The 17,166-nt window shown below is 35.0% G+C and overlaps 4 non-coding genes across 4 annotated transcripts; all 4 read left to right on the top strand.

The window, feature by feature from the left end:
- The first annotated feature begins 33 nt into the window (after window positions 1-33).
- LOC117149110 lies at window positions 34-3,941 on the top strand. Its single transcript, XR_004460042.1, has one exon. It is a non-coding gene; the product is annotated as a large subunit ribosomal RNA (ribosomal RNA).
- A 4,989-nt stretch (window positions 3,942-8,930) lies between these two features.
- LOC117149107 lies at window positions 8,931-10,925 on the top strand. Its single transcript, XR_004460040.1, has one exon. It is a non-coding gene; the product is annotated as a small subunit ribosomal RNA (ribosomal RNA).
- Window positions 10,926-11,611: 686 nt separating this feature from the next.
- LOC117149116 lies at window positions 11,612-11,790 on the top strand. Its single transcript, XR_004460045.1, has one exon. It is a non-coding gene; the product is annotated as a 5.8S ribosomal RNA (ribosomal RNA).
- Window positions 11,791-12,185: 395 nt separating this feature from the next.
- Window positions 12,186-16,147, top strand: LOC117149108. The gene has a single exon (XR_004460041.1). It is a non-coding gene; the product is annotated as a large subunit ribosomal RNA (ribosomal RNA).
- The last annotated feature ends 1,019 nt before the right edge of the window (window positions 16,148-17,166 follow it).

The following is a 17,166-nucleotide window of genomic DNA, read 5'->3' as shown; positions in this document are numbered from 1 at the left end:
AAAAGAATTTATGGCAAAAAATATTATATAATACAACCTCAACTCATTTGGGACTACCCCCTGAATTTAAGCATATTAATTAGGGGAGGAAAAGAAACTAACAAGGATTTTCTTAGTAGCGGCGAGCGAAAAGAAAACAGTTCAGCACTAAGTCACTTTGTCTATATGGCAAATGTGAGATGCAGTGTATGGAGCGTCAATATTCTAGTATGAAATTAATGATTTAGTCCTTCTTAAATGAGGCCATTTACCCATAGAGGGTGCCAGGCCGTATAACGTTAATGATTACTAGATGATGTTTCCAAAGAGTCGTGTTGCTTGATAGTGCAGCACTAAGTGGGTGGTAAACTCCATCTAAAACTAAATATAACCATGAGACCGATAGTAACAAGTAGTACCGTGAGGGAAAGTTGAAAAGAACTCTGAATAGAGAGTTAAATAGTGAAACTGCTTAGAGGTTAAGCCCGATGAACCTGAATATCCGTTATGGAAAATTCATCATTAAAATTGTAATATTTAAATAATATTATTAAGAATAATGTGCATTTTTTCCATATAAGGACATTGTAATCTATTAGCATATCCCAAATTTATCATAAAATATAACTTATAGTTTATTCCAATTAAATTTGCTTGCATTTTAACACAGAATGTTATTAATTTGATAAAGTTGCTGATAGATTTATATTTTATTTATCGTTAATTTTTTCGGAATTATATAATGGCATAATTATCATTGATTTTTGTGTTTATATTATGCTCTTGTATGATTAACAATGCGAAAGATTCAGGATACCTTCGGGACCCGTCTTGAAACACGGACCAAGGAGTCTAACATATGTGCAAGTTATTGGATGTAAACCTAATAGCGTAATTAACTTGACTAATAATGGGATTAGTTTTTTAGCTATTTATAGCTAATTAACACAATCCCGGGGCGTTCTATATAGTTATGTATAATGTATATTTATATTATTTATGCCTCTAACTGGAACGTACCTTGAGCATATATGCTGTGACCCGAAATGGTGAACTATACTTGATCAGGTTGAAGTCAGGGGAAACCCTGATGGAAGACCGAAACAGTTCTGACGTGCAAATCGATTGTCAGAATTGAGTATAGGGGCGAAAGACCAATCGAACCATCTAGTAGCTGGTTCCTTCCGAAGTTTCCCTCAGGATAGCTGGTGCATTTTAATATTATATATATAAAATATCTTATCTGGTAAAGCGAATGATTAGAGGCCTTAGGGTCGAAACGATCTTAACCTATTCTCAAACTTTAAATGGGTAAGAACCTTAACTTTCTTGATATGAAGTTCAAGGTTATGATATAATGTGCCCAGTGGGCCACTTTTGGTAAGCAGAACTGGCGCTGTGGGATGAACCAAACGTAATGTTACGGTGCCCAATTAACAACTCATGCAGATACCATGAAAGGCGTTGGTTGCTTAAAACAGCAGGACGGTGATCATGGAAGTCGAAATCCGCTAAGGAGTGTGTAACAACTCACCTGCCGAAGCAACTAGCCCTTAAAATGGATGGCTTAAGTTGTATACCTATACATTACCGCTAAAGTAGATGATTTATATTACTTGTGATATAAATTTTGAAACTTTAGTGAGTAGGAAGGTACAAATGGTATGCGTAGAAGTGTTGGCGTAAGCCTGCATGGAGCTGCCATTGGTACAGATCTTGGTGGTAGTAGCAAATAATCGAATGAGACCTTGGAGGACTGAAGTGGAGAAGGGTTTCGTGTGAACAGTGGTTGATCACGAGTTAGTCGGTCCTAAGTTCAAGGCGAAAGCCGAAATTTTCAAGTAAAACAAAAATGCCTAACTATATAAACAAAGCGAATATAATACACTTGAATAATTTTGAACGAAAGGGAATACGGTTCCAATTCCGTAACCTGTTGAGTATCCGTTTGTTATTAAATATGGGCCTCGTGCTCATCCTGGCAACAGGAACGACCATAAAGAAGCCGTCGAGAGATATCGGAAGAGTTTTCTTTTCTGTTTTATAGCCGTACTACCATGGAAGTCTTTCGCAGAGAGATATGGTAGATGGGCTAGAAGAGCATGACATATACTGTTGTGTCGATATTTTCTCCTCGGACCTTGAAAATTTATGGTGGGGACACGCAAACTTCTCAACAGGCCGTACCAATATCCGCAGCTGGTCTCCAAGGTGAAGAGTCTCTAGTCGATAGAATAATGTAGGTAAGGGAAGTCGGCAAATTAGATCCGTAACTTCGGGATAAGGATTGGCTCTGAAGATTGAGATAGTCGGGCTTGATTGGGAAACAATAACATGGTTTATGTGCTCGTTCTCTTCGTCTTACCAACTTGTTCCGGATAGTTAGTTACGTAGCCAATTGTGGAACTTTCTTGCTAAAATTTTTAAGAATACTATTTGGGTTAAACCAATTAGTTCTTCAATTATAACGATTATCAATTAACAATCAATTCAGAACTGGCACGGACTTGGGGAATCCGACTGTCTAATTAAACAAAGCATTGTGATGGCCCTAGCGGGTGACACAATGTGATTTCTGCCAGTGCTCTGAATGTCAAAGTGAAGAAATTCAAGTAAGCGCGGGTCAACGGCGGGTAAAACTATGACTCTTAAGGTAGCCAAATGCCTCGTCATCTAATTAGCGATGAATGGATTAACGAGATTCCTACTGTCCCTATCTACTATCTAGCGAAACCACAGCCAAGGGAACGGGCTTGGAATAATTAGCGGGAAAGAAGACCCTTTTGAGCTTGACTCTAATCTGGCAGTGTAAGGAGACATAAGAGGTGTAGAATAAGTGGGAGATATTAGACCTCGGTTTGGTATCGTCAATGAAATACCACTACTCTTATTGTTTCCTTACTTACTTGATTAAATGGAACGTGTATCATTTCCTAGCCATTATACGGATATATTTATTATATCTTATGGTATTGGGTTTTGATGCAAGCTTCTTGATCAAAGTATCACGAGTTTGTTATATAATCGCAAACAAATTCTTTAATAAACGATGCATTTATGTATTTTTGATTTGAAAATTTGGTATAACTCCAATTACTCAGGTATGATCCATTCAAGGACATTGCCAGGTAGGGAGTTTGACTGGGGCGGTACATCTCTCAAATAATAACGGAGGTGTCCCAAGGCCAGCTCAGTGCGGACAGAAACCACACATAGAGCAAAAGGGCAAATGCTGACTTGATCTCGGTGTTCAGTACACACAGGGACAGCAAAAGCTCGGCCTATCGATCCTTTTGGTTTAAAGAGTTTTTAACAAGAGGTGTCAGAAAAGTTACCATAGGGATAACTGGCTTGTGGCGGCCAAGCGTTCATAGCGACGTCGCTTTTTGATCCTTCGATGTCGGCTCTTCCTATCATTGTGAAGCAAAATTCACCAAGCGTTGGATTGTTCACCCATGCAAGGGAACGTGAGCTGGGTTTAGACCGTCGTGAGACAGGTTAGTTTTACCCTACTAATGACAAAACGTTGTTGCGACAGCATTCCTGCGTAGTACGAGAGGAACCGCAGGTACGGACCAATGGCACAATACTTGTTCGAGCGAACAGTGGTATGACGCTACGTCCGTTGGATTATGCCTGAACGCCTCTAAGGTCGTATCCGTGCTGGACTGCAATGATAAATAGGGGCAATTTGCATTGTATGGCTTCTAAACCATTTAAAGTTTATAATTTATTTTATAAACGACAATGGATGTGATGCCAATGTAATTTGTAACATAGTAAATTAGGAGGATCTTCGATCACCTGATGCCGCGCTAGTTACATATAAAAGCATTATTTAATACAATGACAAAGCCTAGAATCAATTGTAAACGACTTTTGTAACAGGCAAGGTGTTGTAAGTGGTTGAGCAGCTGCCATACTGCGATCCACTGAAGCTTATCCTTTGCTTGATGATTCGATAAATAAATGATTTTTCCTGTAGCCAAACAAACACTCGTCATCAATTTAGTGACGCATATGATATTGTCCTATCATATAATTTTTGATATAAAGACTTTTATATCAAGATATCGTGATATTATATCTTTAAAGAATATCAAAATACCTCGTCATCCCCTATCATATAATTTTTGATATAAAGACTTTAAAGAATTGTTGCCAATAATCCGCCGCCTCGTCATCAATTTAGTGACGCATATGATATTGTCCTATCATATAATTTTGATATAAAAACTTTAAAGAATTGTATCAAGTTGCCAAATACCTCGTCATCAATTTAGTGACGCATATGATATTGTCCCATATAATTAATATAAAGACTTTAATGAATTGTGTCAAGTTCGTCATCACGCCCTATCATATAATTTTTGATATAAATTTAAAGAATTGTATCAAGTTGCCAAATACCTCGTCATCAATTTAGTGACGCATATGATATTGTCCTATCATATAATTAATATAAAGACTTTAATGAATTGTGTCAAGTTGCCAAACACCTCGTCATCAATTTAGTGACGCATATGATATTGTCCTATCATATAATTTTTGATATAAAAACTTTAAAGAATTGTATCAAGTTGCCAAATACCTCGTCATCAATTTAGTGACGCATATGATATTGTCTCTATCATATAATTAATATAAAGACTTTAATGAACTCGTCATCAATTTAGTGACGCATCCAAGTTGCCAAATCGTCATCAATTTAGTGACGCATATGATATTGTCCCTATCATATAATTTTGATATAAAGACTTTAAAGAATTGTATCAAGTTGCCAAATACCTCGTCATCAATTTAGTGACGCATATGATATTGTCCTATCATATAATTAATATAAAGACTTTAATGAATTGTGTCAAGTTGCCAAACACCTCGTCATCAATTTAGTGACGCATATGATATTGTGATATAAAACTTTAAAGAATTGTATCAAGTTGCCCTCGTCATCAATTTAGTGACGCATATGATATTGTCCCTATCATATAATTAATATAAAGACTTTAATGAATTGTGTCAAGTTGCCAAACACCTCGTCATCAATTTAGTGACGCATATGATATTGTCCCTATCATATAATTTTTGATATAAAGACTTTAAAGAATTTATCAAGTTGCCAAATACCTCGTCATCAATTTAGTGACGCATATGATATTGTCCCTATCATATAATTAATATAAAGACTTTAATGATTGTGTCAAGTTGCCAAACCTCGTCATCAATTTAGTGACGCATATGATATTGTCCCTATCATATACATTGCCAAATACCTCGTCATCAATTTAGTGACGCATATGATATTGTCTCTATCATATAATTAATATAAAGACTTTAATGAATTGTGTCAAGTTGCCAAACACCTCGTCATCAATTTAGTGACGCATATGATATTGTCCCTATCATATAATCAAGTTGCTACCTCGTCATCAATTTAGTGACGCATATGATATTGTCCTATCATATAATTGACTTCCGGTTCGCAAGTTGCCAAATACCTCGTCATCAATTTAGTGACGCATATGATATTGTCCCTATCATATAATTAATATAAAGACTTTAATGAATTGTGTCAAGTTGCCAAACACCTCGTCATCAATTTAGTGACGCATATGATATATCATATCTTCGGTCCATATGATATTGTCTCCTTTAATGAATTGTGTCAAGTTGCTCGTCATCAATTTAGTGACGCATATGATATTGTCCCTATCATATAATTTTTGATATAAAGACTTTAATGATTTGTGTCACGTTGCCAAACCTCGTCATCAATTTAGTGACGCATATGATATTGTCCCTATCATATAATTAATTAAAGACTTTTAAAGAATTGTATCAAGTTGCCAAACACCTCGTCATAACTACTATATTATGGTTGGCCGACCTTCATATTGTATTCTCTTATGTCTTCATAGGATTTTGGCAATTATACGAGTAAATTAAATATATATACATATGAAATGATTAATTATTATATGTATAAGGGAAAAAATGCTGAAATATTCCATATTATCTTAGTATTATAGAGGAAAGACCGTTGCCGACCTCTGATATTGTTCAAAACTTATGTATTTATATGATTTTGGCAATTATATGAGTAAATTAAATAATATACATATAAAATGATTAAATATTATATGTATAAATGTATAAAGGAAAAAATGATGAAATATTCCACATTATCTTAGTATTATAGAGGAAAGACCGTTGCTGACCTCTGATATTGTTCAAAACTTATGTATTTATATGATTTTGGCAATAATATGAGTAAATTAAATAATATACATATGAAAATGATTATTATTATATGTATAAATGTATAAGGGAAAAAATGCTGAAAATATTCCCATATTATCTTAGTATTATAGAGGAAAGACCGTTGCTGACCTCTGATATTGTTCAAAACTTATGTATTTATATGATTTTGGCAATTATATGAGTAAATTAAATAATATACATATGAAAATTATTAATTATTATATGTATAGGGGAAAAATGCTGAAATATTCCCACATTCTCTTAGTATTATAGAGAAAAGCCATTATAGTGAGAGGGTATAGTAGTGTAAACGACCGGAATTACGACAGAGGGTTCAAAACTACTATAGGTAGGCAGTGGTTGCCGACCTCTCATATTGTTCAAAACTTATGTATTCATATGATTTTGGCAATTATATGAGTAAATTAAATAATATACATATGAAAATTATTAATTATTATATGTATAGGGGAAAAAATGCTGAAATATTCCCACATTCTCTTAGTATTATAGAGAAAAGCCATTATAGTGAGAGGGTATAGTAGTGTAAACGACCGGAATTACGACAGAGGGTTCAAAAACTACTATAGGTAGGCAGTGGTTGCCGACCTCTCATATTGTTCAAAACTTATGTATTCATATGATTTTGGCAATTATATGAGTAAATTAAATAATATACATATGAAAATTATTAATTATTATATGTATAAGGGAAAAAATGCTGAAAATATCCCACATTCTCTTAGTATAATAGAGAAAAGCCATTATAGTGAGAGGGTATAGTAGTGTAAACGACCGGAATTACGACAGAGGGTTCAAAAACTACTATAGGTAGGCAGTGGTTGCCGACCTCTCATATTGTTCAAAACTTATGTATTCATATGATTTTGGCAATAATATGAGTAAATTAAATAATATACATATGAAAATGATTAATTATTATATGTATAAGGGAAAAAATGCTGAAAATATCCCACATTCTCTTAGTATTATAGAGAAAAGCCATTATAGTGAGAGGGTATAGTAGTGTAAACGACCGGAATTACGACAGAGGGTTCAAAAACTACTATAGGTAGGCAGTGGTTGCCGACCTCTCATATTGTTCAAAACTTATGTATTCATATGATTTTGGCAATAATATGAGTAAATTAAATAATATACATATGAAAATGATTAATTATTATATGTATAAGGGAAAAAATGCTGAAAATATCCCACATTCTCTTAGTATTATAGAGAAAAGCCATTATAGTGAGAGGGTATAGTAGTGTAAACGACCGGAATTACGACAGAGGGTTCAAAAACTACTATAGGTAGGCAGTGGTTGCCGACCTCTCATATTGTTCAAAACTTATGTATTCATATGATTTGGCAATAATATGAGTAAATTAAATAATATACATATGAAAATGATTAATTATTATATGTATAAGGGAAAAATGCTGAAAATATCCCACATTCTCTTAGTATTATAGAGAAAAGCCATTATAGTGAGAGGGTATAGTAGTGTAAACGACCGGAATTACGACAGAGGGTTCAAAAACTACTATAGGTAGGCAGTGGTTGCCGACCTCTCATATTGTTCAAAACTTATGTATTCATATGATTTTGGCAATAATATGAGTAAATTAAATAATATACATATGAAAATGATTAATTATTATATGTATAAGGGAAAAAATAATCATATTATATATGAATAATGGAAAAAAAATGAAATGTTCCTATAATCTCTTAATATATAAGAGAATAGCCCGTATGTTGGGTGGCAAACGGAATTGAAAATACCCGCTTTGAGGACAGCGGGTTCAAAAACTACTATAGGTAGGCAGTGGTTGCCGACCTCCCGCATTATTCGAAATATTTATTTCGGATTATGTTTATATTGGTTACATACAATAAAGTATATTATTATCCGTACAAATTTGTTTCTCAGTTCTATAGAACACGGGACTTGGCTCCGCGGATAATAGGAATATACGCTTTATAGATAATATCGTTGAAACAAAAGTCAAGTTTCTATTATATATAGAATAACAAATCGTTTCCATATATTATCGTTAATTTTTGGAGGCAGGCAAATATTAATTTATTACCTGCCGTATAGTTGGATTATTATATCGTTACGGTATAATACAAATATGGATTCTTATGAAAGAAATATAAAATTATATATTAAATGTGGAAATATTATCATATGCGCTTGGTTTTATGTTATATATTACCAGAGATATATATGAAAAGAGATAAATTTTAAATTTATCTTCAAAATGCAAATGATTTAACTTAATATTTATATTGGTTAAACAAAAATTGTACATGTGTGGATACAATAATTATGTATGTTGGAAATAAAATGATATTTTATAATGAAATATGTATGTATAAAAAGATAAAATTATAGAAATATATATATTACAATAATTAGATGAAATTCTTGTTATATTGGTAAAACAAGTATAAATTAAAAATGAAAATATGGATTACGAATGCTATATAAAAATGGCCGTAATCGAATGGATTTTTTTACTTATATATTTAAAATTTTACCCAAAGGCGAAATATTGAATTTTATTCAATATAATAAAAATCATGGAATTATATAAAGTGAAAAATCTATATATCTATATATCTATTATATTGCTTATTTCGATTCAAAATATATGAATGGAATATGAAGGAAAAACATTATTCTGGTTGATCCTGCCAGTAGTTATATGCTTGTCTCAAAGATTAAGCCATGCATGTCTAAGTACACACGAATTAAAAGTGAAACCGCAAAAGGCTCATTATATCAGTTATGGTTCCTTAGATCGTTAACAGTTACTTGGATAACTGTGGTAATTCTAGAGCTAATACATGCAATTAAAACATGAACCTTATGGGACATGTGCTTTTATTAGGCTAAAACCAAGCGATCGCAAGATCGTTATATTGGTTGAACTCTAGATAACATGCAGATCGTATGGTCTTGTACCGACGACAGATCTTTCAAATGTCTGCCCTATCAACTTTTGATGGTAGTATCTAGGACTACCATGGTTGCAACGGGTAACGGGGAATCAGGGTTCGATTCCGGAGAGGGAGCCTGAGAAACGGCTACCACATCTAAGGAAGGCAGCAGGCGCGTAAATTACCCACTCCCAGCTCGGGGAGGTAGTGACGAAAAATAACAATACAGGACTCATATCCGAGGCCCTGTAATTGGAATGAGTACACTTTAAATCCTTTAACAAGGACCAATTGGAGGGCAAGTCTGGTGCCAGCAGCCGCGGTAATTCCAGCTCCAATAGCGTATATTAAAGTTGTTGCGGTTAAAACGTTCGTAGTTGAACTTGTGCTTCATACGGGTAGTACAACTTACAATTGTGGTTAGTACTATACCTTTATGTATGTAAGCGTATTACCGGTGGAGTTCTTATATGTGATTAAATACTTGTATTTTTTCATATGTTCCTCCTATTTAAAAACCTGCACTAGTGCTCTTAAACGAGTGTTATTGTGGGCCGGTACTATTACTTTGAACAAATTAGAGTGCTTAAAGCAGGCTTCAAATGCCTGAATATTCTGTGCATGGGATAATGAAATAAGACCTCTGTTCTGCTTTCATTGGTTTTCAGATCAAGAGGTAATGATTAATAGAAGCAGTTTGGGGGCATTAGTATTACGACGCGAGAGGTGAAATTCTTGGACCGTCGTAAGACTAACTTAAGCGAAAGCATTTGCCAAAGATGTTTTCATTAATCAAGAACGAAAGTTAGAGGTTCGAAGGCGATCAGATACCGCCCTAGTTCTAACCATAAACGATGCCAGCTAGCAATTGGGTGTAGCTACTTTTATGGCTCTCTCAGTCGCTTCCCGGGAAACCAAAGCTTTTGGGCTCCGGGGGAAGTATGGTTGCAAAGCTGAAACTTAAAGGAATTGACGGAAGGGCACCACCAGGAGTGGAGCCTGCGGCTTAATTTGACTCAACACGGGAAAACTTACCAGGTCCGAACATAAGTGTGTAAGACAGATTGATAGCTCTTTCTCGAATCTATGGGTGGTGGTGCATGGCCGTTCTTAGTTCGTGGAGTGATTTGTCTGGTTAATTCCGATAACGAACGAGACTCAAATATATTAAATAGATATCTTCAGGATTATGGTGCTGAAGCTTATGTAGCCTTCATTCATGGTGGCAGTAAAATGTTTATTGTGTTTGAATGTGTTTATGTAAGTGGAGCCGTACCTGTTGGTTTGTCCCATTATAAGGACACTAGCTTCTTAAATGGACAAATTGCGTCTAGCAATAATGAGATTGAGCAATAACAGGTCTGTGATGCCCTTAGATGTCCTGGGCTGCACGCGCGCTACAATGAAAGTATCAACGTGTATTTCCTAGACCGAGAGGTCCGGGTAAACCGCTGAACCACTTTCATGCTTGGGATTGTGAACTGAAACTGTTCACATGAACTTGGAATTCCCAGTAAGTGTGAGTCATTAACTCGCATTGATTACGTCCCTGCCCTTTGTACACACCGCCCGTCGCTACTACCGATTGAATTATTTAGTGAGGTCTCCGGACGTGATCACTGTGACGCCTTGCGTGTTACGGTTGTTTCGCAAAAGTTGACCGAACTTGATTATTTAGAGGAAGTAAAAGTCGTAACAAGGTTTCCGTAGGTGAACCTGCGGAAGGATCATTATTGTATAATATCCTTATCGTTAATAAACATTTGTTATAATACAAATAAATACAATTTACCAAAATAAAAATATTACAAAATGATTCCACGGAATCAAAAGTTAAAGTCAAAATAAAATGAAGATGGCTTTTATTTTATATGTGGGGCTTGGCAACCTCATAAAAAGACTTTAACATTATTAATGTTGTTGTGCGTATTTGTGGCAGTACCTACTACAACAATGGCGTTTCCTATAAAAACAAATTCTCGAAAATGGAAATCGAAGAAACTGAACAAAATTTGAAAGTAGAAGTCGAATTAAAATTAAAATAATTTTGAATGTGGTATTCAAAATAAGTGTGTGTGTATATGGACCATAATATACACGCGTTGCGAATATGTATTGTTCATCTATGTTATGAGCATACGTTGGCTAATGCAACAACCTAAAATATACAATGTTTGTACCTGTCATCCATCAGGTTAATGTTTTATATAAATTTTGCAGTATGTGTCACCCAAAATAGCAAACCATAACCAGATTTTTATGATACATAATGCTTATATGAAACTAAGACATATCGCAACATTTATTTTTAGGTATAAAAATAAATTTATTGAAGGAATTGATATATGCCAGTAAAATGGTGTATTTTTAATTTCTTTCAATAAAAACAATATTGATATTATATAAAAATGAATTATAAAACTCTAAGCGGTGGATCACTCGGCTCATGGGTCGATGAAGAACGCAGCAAACTGTGCGTCATCGTGTGAACTGCAGGACACATGAACATCGACATTTTGAACGCATATCGCAGTCCATGCTGTTATGTACTTTAATTAATTTTATAGTGCTGCTTGGACTACATATGGTTGAGGGTTGTAAGACTATGCTAATTAAGTTGTTTATAAATTTTTTATAAGCATATGGTATATTATTGGATTAAATAATGATTTTATTCATAATATTAAAAAAGAAATGAAAAACATTATCTCACATTTGAATGTGAAAAACGAAGAGAAATATTTTCTTTTTCAATCAAATAATACTGAGAAATGTCTAGCATAAAAAATTGAAATATTTTTCATCTAGAATTGTCTCTTATTAATGATTCGGAAAAAGAAAAATCTTGGTTTTGTTATTATTCTTCGTTGGTTCGTTAAATGGATAAAAAATAACTTTGCTTACAAGAACTATTGGAACTATTTATAACGAATTTAATTGATTGTTTTATCATTTATATATAAAGAATTTATGGCAAAAAATAGTTATATATACAACCTCAACTCATATGGGACTACCCCCTGAATTTAAGCATATTAATTAGGGGAGGAAAAGAAACTAACAAGGATTTTCTTAGTAGCGGCGAGCGAAAAGAAAACAGTTCAGCACTAAGTCACTTTGTCTATATGGCAAATGTGAGATGCAGTGTATGGAGCGTCAATATTCTAGTATGAGAAATTAATGATTTAAGTCCTTCTTAAATGAGGCCATTTACCCATAGAGGGTGCCAGGCCCGTATAACGTTAATGATTACTAGATGATGTTTCCAAAGAGTCGTGTTGCTTGATAGTGCAGCACTAAGTGGGTGGTAAACTCCATCTAAAACTAAATATAACCATGAGACCGATAGTAAACAAGTACCGTGAGGGAAAGTTGAAAAGAACTCTGAATAGAGAGTTAAACAGTACGTGAAACTGCTTAGAGGTTAAGCCCGATGAACCTGAATATCCGTTATGGAAAATTCATCATTAAAATTGTAATATTTAAATAATATTATTAAGAATAATGTGCATTTTTTCCATATAAGGACATTGTAATCTATTAGCATATCCCAAATTTATCATAAAATATAACTTATAGTTTATTCCAATTAAATTGCTTGCATTTTAACACAGAATAAATGTTATTAATTTGATAAAGTGCTGATAGATTTATATTATTACAGAGCGTTAATTTTTCGGAATTATATAATGGCATAATTATCATTGATTTTTGTGTTTATTATATGCTCTTGTATGATTAACAATGCGAAAGATTCAGGATACCTTCGGGACCCGTCTTGAAACACGGACCAAGGAGTCTAACATATGTGCAAGTTATTGGGATGTAAACCTAATAGCGTAATTAACTTGACTAATAATGGGATTAGTTTTTTAGCTATTTATAGCTAATTAACACAATCCCGGGGCGTTCTATATAGTTATGTATAATGTATATTTATATTATTTATGCCTCTAACTGGAACGTACCTTGAGCATATATGCTGTGACCCGAAAGATGGTGAACTATACTTGATCAGGTTGAAGTCAGGGGAAACCCTGATGGAAGACCGAAACAGTTCTGACGTGCAAATCGATTGTCAGAATTGAGTATAGGGGCGAAAGACCAATCGAACCATCTAGTAGCTGGTTCCTTCCGAAGTTTCCCTCAGGATAGCTGGTGCATTTTAATATTATATAAAATAATCTTATCTGGTAAAGCGAATGATTAGAGGCCTTAGGGTCGAAACGATCTTAACCTATTCTCAAACTTTAAATGGGTAAGAACCTTAACTTTCTTGATATGAAGTTCAAGGTTATGATATAATGTGCCCAGTGGGCCACTTTTGGTAAGCAGAACTGGCGCTGTGGGATGAACCAAACGTAATGTTACGGTGCCCAAATTAACAACTCATGCAGATACCATGAAAGGCGTTGGTTGCTTAAAACAGCAGGACGGTGATCATGGAAGTCGAAATCCGCTAAGGAGTGTGTAACAACTCACCTGCCGAAGCAACTAGCCCTTAAAATGGATGGCGCTTAAGTTGTATACCTATACATTACCGCTAAAGTAGATGATTTATATTACTTGTGATATAAATTTTGAAACTTTAGTGAGTAGGAAGGTACAATGGTATGCGTAGAAGTGTTTGGCGTAAGCCTGCATGGAGCTGCCATTGGTACAGATCTTGGTGGTAGTAGCAAATAATCGAATGAGACCTTGGAGGACTGAAGTGGAGAAGGGTTTCGTGTGAACAGTGGTTGATCACGAGTTAGTCGGTCCTAAGTTCAAGGCGAAAGCCGAAAATTTTCAAGTAAAACAAAAATGCCTAACTATATAAACAAAGCGAATATAATACACTTGAATAATTTTGAACGAAAGGGAATACGGTTCCAATTCCGTAACCTGTTGAGTATCCGTTTGTTATTAAATATGGGCCTCGTGCTCATCCTGGCAACAGGAACGACCATAAAGAAGCCGTCGAGAGATATCGGAAGAGTTTTCTTTTCTGTTTTATAGCCGTACTACCATGGAAGTCTTTCGCAGAGAGATATGGTAGATGGGCTAGAAGAGCATGACATATACTGTTGTGTCGATATTTTCTCCTCGGACCTTGAAAATTTATGGTGGGGACACGCAAACTTCTCAACAGGCCGTACCAATATCCGCAGCTGGTCTCCAAGGTGAAGAGTCTCTAGTCGATAGAATAATGTAGGTAAGGGAAGTCGGCAAATTAGATCCGTAACTTCGGGATAAGGATTGGCTCTGAAGATTGAGATAGTCGGGCTTGATTGGGAAACAATAACATGGTTTATGTGCTCGTTCTGGGTAAATAGAGTTTCTAGCATTTATGTTAGTTACTTGTTCCCCGGATAGTTTAGTTACGTAGCCAATTGTGGAACTTTCTTGCTAAAATTTTTAAGAATACTATTTGGGTTAAACCAATTAGTTCTTATCAATTATAACGATTATCAATTAACAATCAATTCAGAACTGGCACGGACTTGGGGAATCCGACTGTCTAATTAAAACAAAGCATTGTGATGGCCCTAGCGGGTGTTGACACAATGTGATTTCTGCCCAGTGCTCTGAATGTCAAAGTGAAGAAATTCAAGTAAGCGCGGGTCAACGGCGGGAGTAACTATGACTCTCTTAAGGTAGCCAAATGCCTCGTCATCTAATTAGTGACGCGCATGAATGGATTAACGAGATTCCTACTGTCCCTATCTACTATCTAGCGAAACCACAGCCAAGGGAACGGGCTTGGAATAATTAGCGGGGAAAGAAGACCCTTTTGAGCTTGACTCTAATCTGGCAGTGTAAGGAGACATAAGAGGTGTAGAATAAGTGGGAGATATTAGACCTCGGTTTGGTATCGTCAATGAAATACCACTACTCTTATTGTTTCCTTACTTACTTGATTAAATGGAACGTGTATCATTTCCTAGCCATTATACGGATATATTTATTATATCTTATGGTATTGGGTTTTGATGCAAGCTTCTTGATCAAAGTATCACGAGTTTGTTATATAATCGCAAACAAATTCTTTAATAAAACGATGCATTTATGTATTTTTGATTTGAAAATTTGGTATAACTCCAATTACTCAGGTATGATCCAATTCAAGGACATTGCCAGGTAGGGAGTTTGACTGGGGCGGTACATCTCTCAAATAATAACGGAGGTGTCCCAAGGCCAGCTCAGTGCGGACAGAAACCACACATAGAGCAAAAGGGCAAATGCTGACTTGATCTCGGTGTTCAGTACACACAGGGACAGCAAAAGCTCGGCCTATCGATCCTTTTGGTTTAAAGAGTTTTTAACAAGAGGTGTCAGAAAAGTTACCATAGGGATAACTGGCTTGTGGCGGCCAAGCGTTCATAGCGACGTCGCTTTTTGATCCTTCGATGTCGGCTCTTCCTATCATTGTGAAGCAAAATTCACCAAGCGTTGGATTGTTCACCCATGCAAGGGAACGTGAGCTGGGTTTAGACCGTCGTGAGACAGGTTAGTTTTACCCTACTAATGACAAAACGTTGTTGCGACAGCATTCCTGCGTAGTACGAGAGGAACCGCAGGTACGGACCAATGGCACAATACTTGTTCGAGCGAACAGTGGTATGACGCTACGTCCGTTGGATTATGCCTGAACGCCTCTAAGGTCGTATCCGTGCTGGACTGCAATGATAAATAAGGGGCAATTTGCATTGTATGGCTTCTAAACCATTTAAAGTTTATAATTTATTTTATAAACGACAATGGATGTGATGCCAATGTAATTTGTAACATAGTAAATTAGGAGGATCTTCGATCACCTGATGCCGCGCTAGTTACATATAAAAGCATTATTTAATACAATGACAAAGCCTAGAATCAATTGTAAACGACTTTTGTAACAGGCAAGGTGTTGTAAGTGGTTGAGCAGCTGCCATACTGCGATCCACTGAAGCTTATCCTTTGCTTGATGATTCGATAAATAAATGATTTTTCCTGTAGCCAAACAAACACCTCGTCATCAATTTAGTGACGCATATGATATTGTCCCTATCATATAATTTTTGATATAAAGACTTTAAAGAATTATATCAAGTTGCCAAATACCTCGTCATCAATTTAGTGACGCATATGATATTGTCCCTATCGTATAATTTTTGATATAAAGACTTTAAAGAATTCTATCACGTTGCCAAATACCTCGTCATCAATTTAGTGACGCATATGATATTGTCCCTATCATATAATTAATATAAAGACTTTAATGAATTGTGTCAAGTTGCCAAACACCTCGTCATCAATTTAGTGACGCATATGATATTGTCCCTATCATATAATTTTTGATATAAAACTTTAAAGAATTGTATCAAGTTGCCAAATACCTCGTCATCAATTTAGTGACGCATATGATATTGTCCCTATCATATAATTAATATAAAGACTTTAATGAATTGTGTCAAGTTGCCAAACACCTCGTCATCAATTTAGTGACGCATATGATATTGTCCCTATCATATAATTTTTGATATAAAAACTTTAAAGAATTGTATCAAGTTGCCAAATACCTCGTCATCAATTTAGTGACGCATATGATATTGTCTCTATCATATAATTAATATAAAGACTTTAATGAATTGTGTCAAGTTGCCAAACACCTCGTCATCAATTTAGTGACGCATATGATATTGTCCCTATCATATAATTTTTGATATAAAGACTTTAAAGAATTCTATCAAGTTGCCAAATACCTCGTCATCAATTTAGTGACGCATATGATATTGTCTCTATCATATAATTAATATAAAGACTTTAATGATTTGTGTCACGTTGCCAAACACCTCGTCATCAATTTAGTGACGCATATGATATTGTCCCTATCATATAATTAATATAAAGACTTTTTAAAGAATTGTATCAAGTTGCCAAACACCTCGTCATCAACTACTATATTATGGTTGCGCCGACCTCTCATATTGTATTCTCTTATGTCTTCATAGG

Source organism: Drosophila mauritiana, unplaced genomic scaffold, assembly GCF_004382145.1.
Source record: "Drosophila mauritiana strain mau12 unplaced genomic scaffold, ASM438214v1 U_14, whole genome shotgun sequence".
Classification (NCBI taxonomy): Eukaryota; Metazoa; Arthropoda; class Insecta; order Diptera; family Drosophilidae; genus Drosophila; species Drosophila mauritiana.
This window is presented reverse-complemented; position numbering and strand designations above follow the sequence as displayed.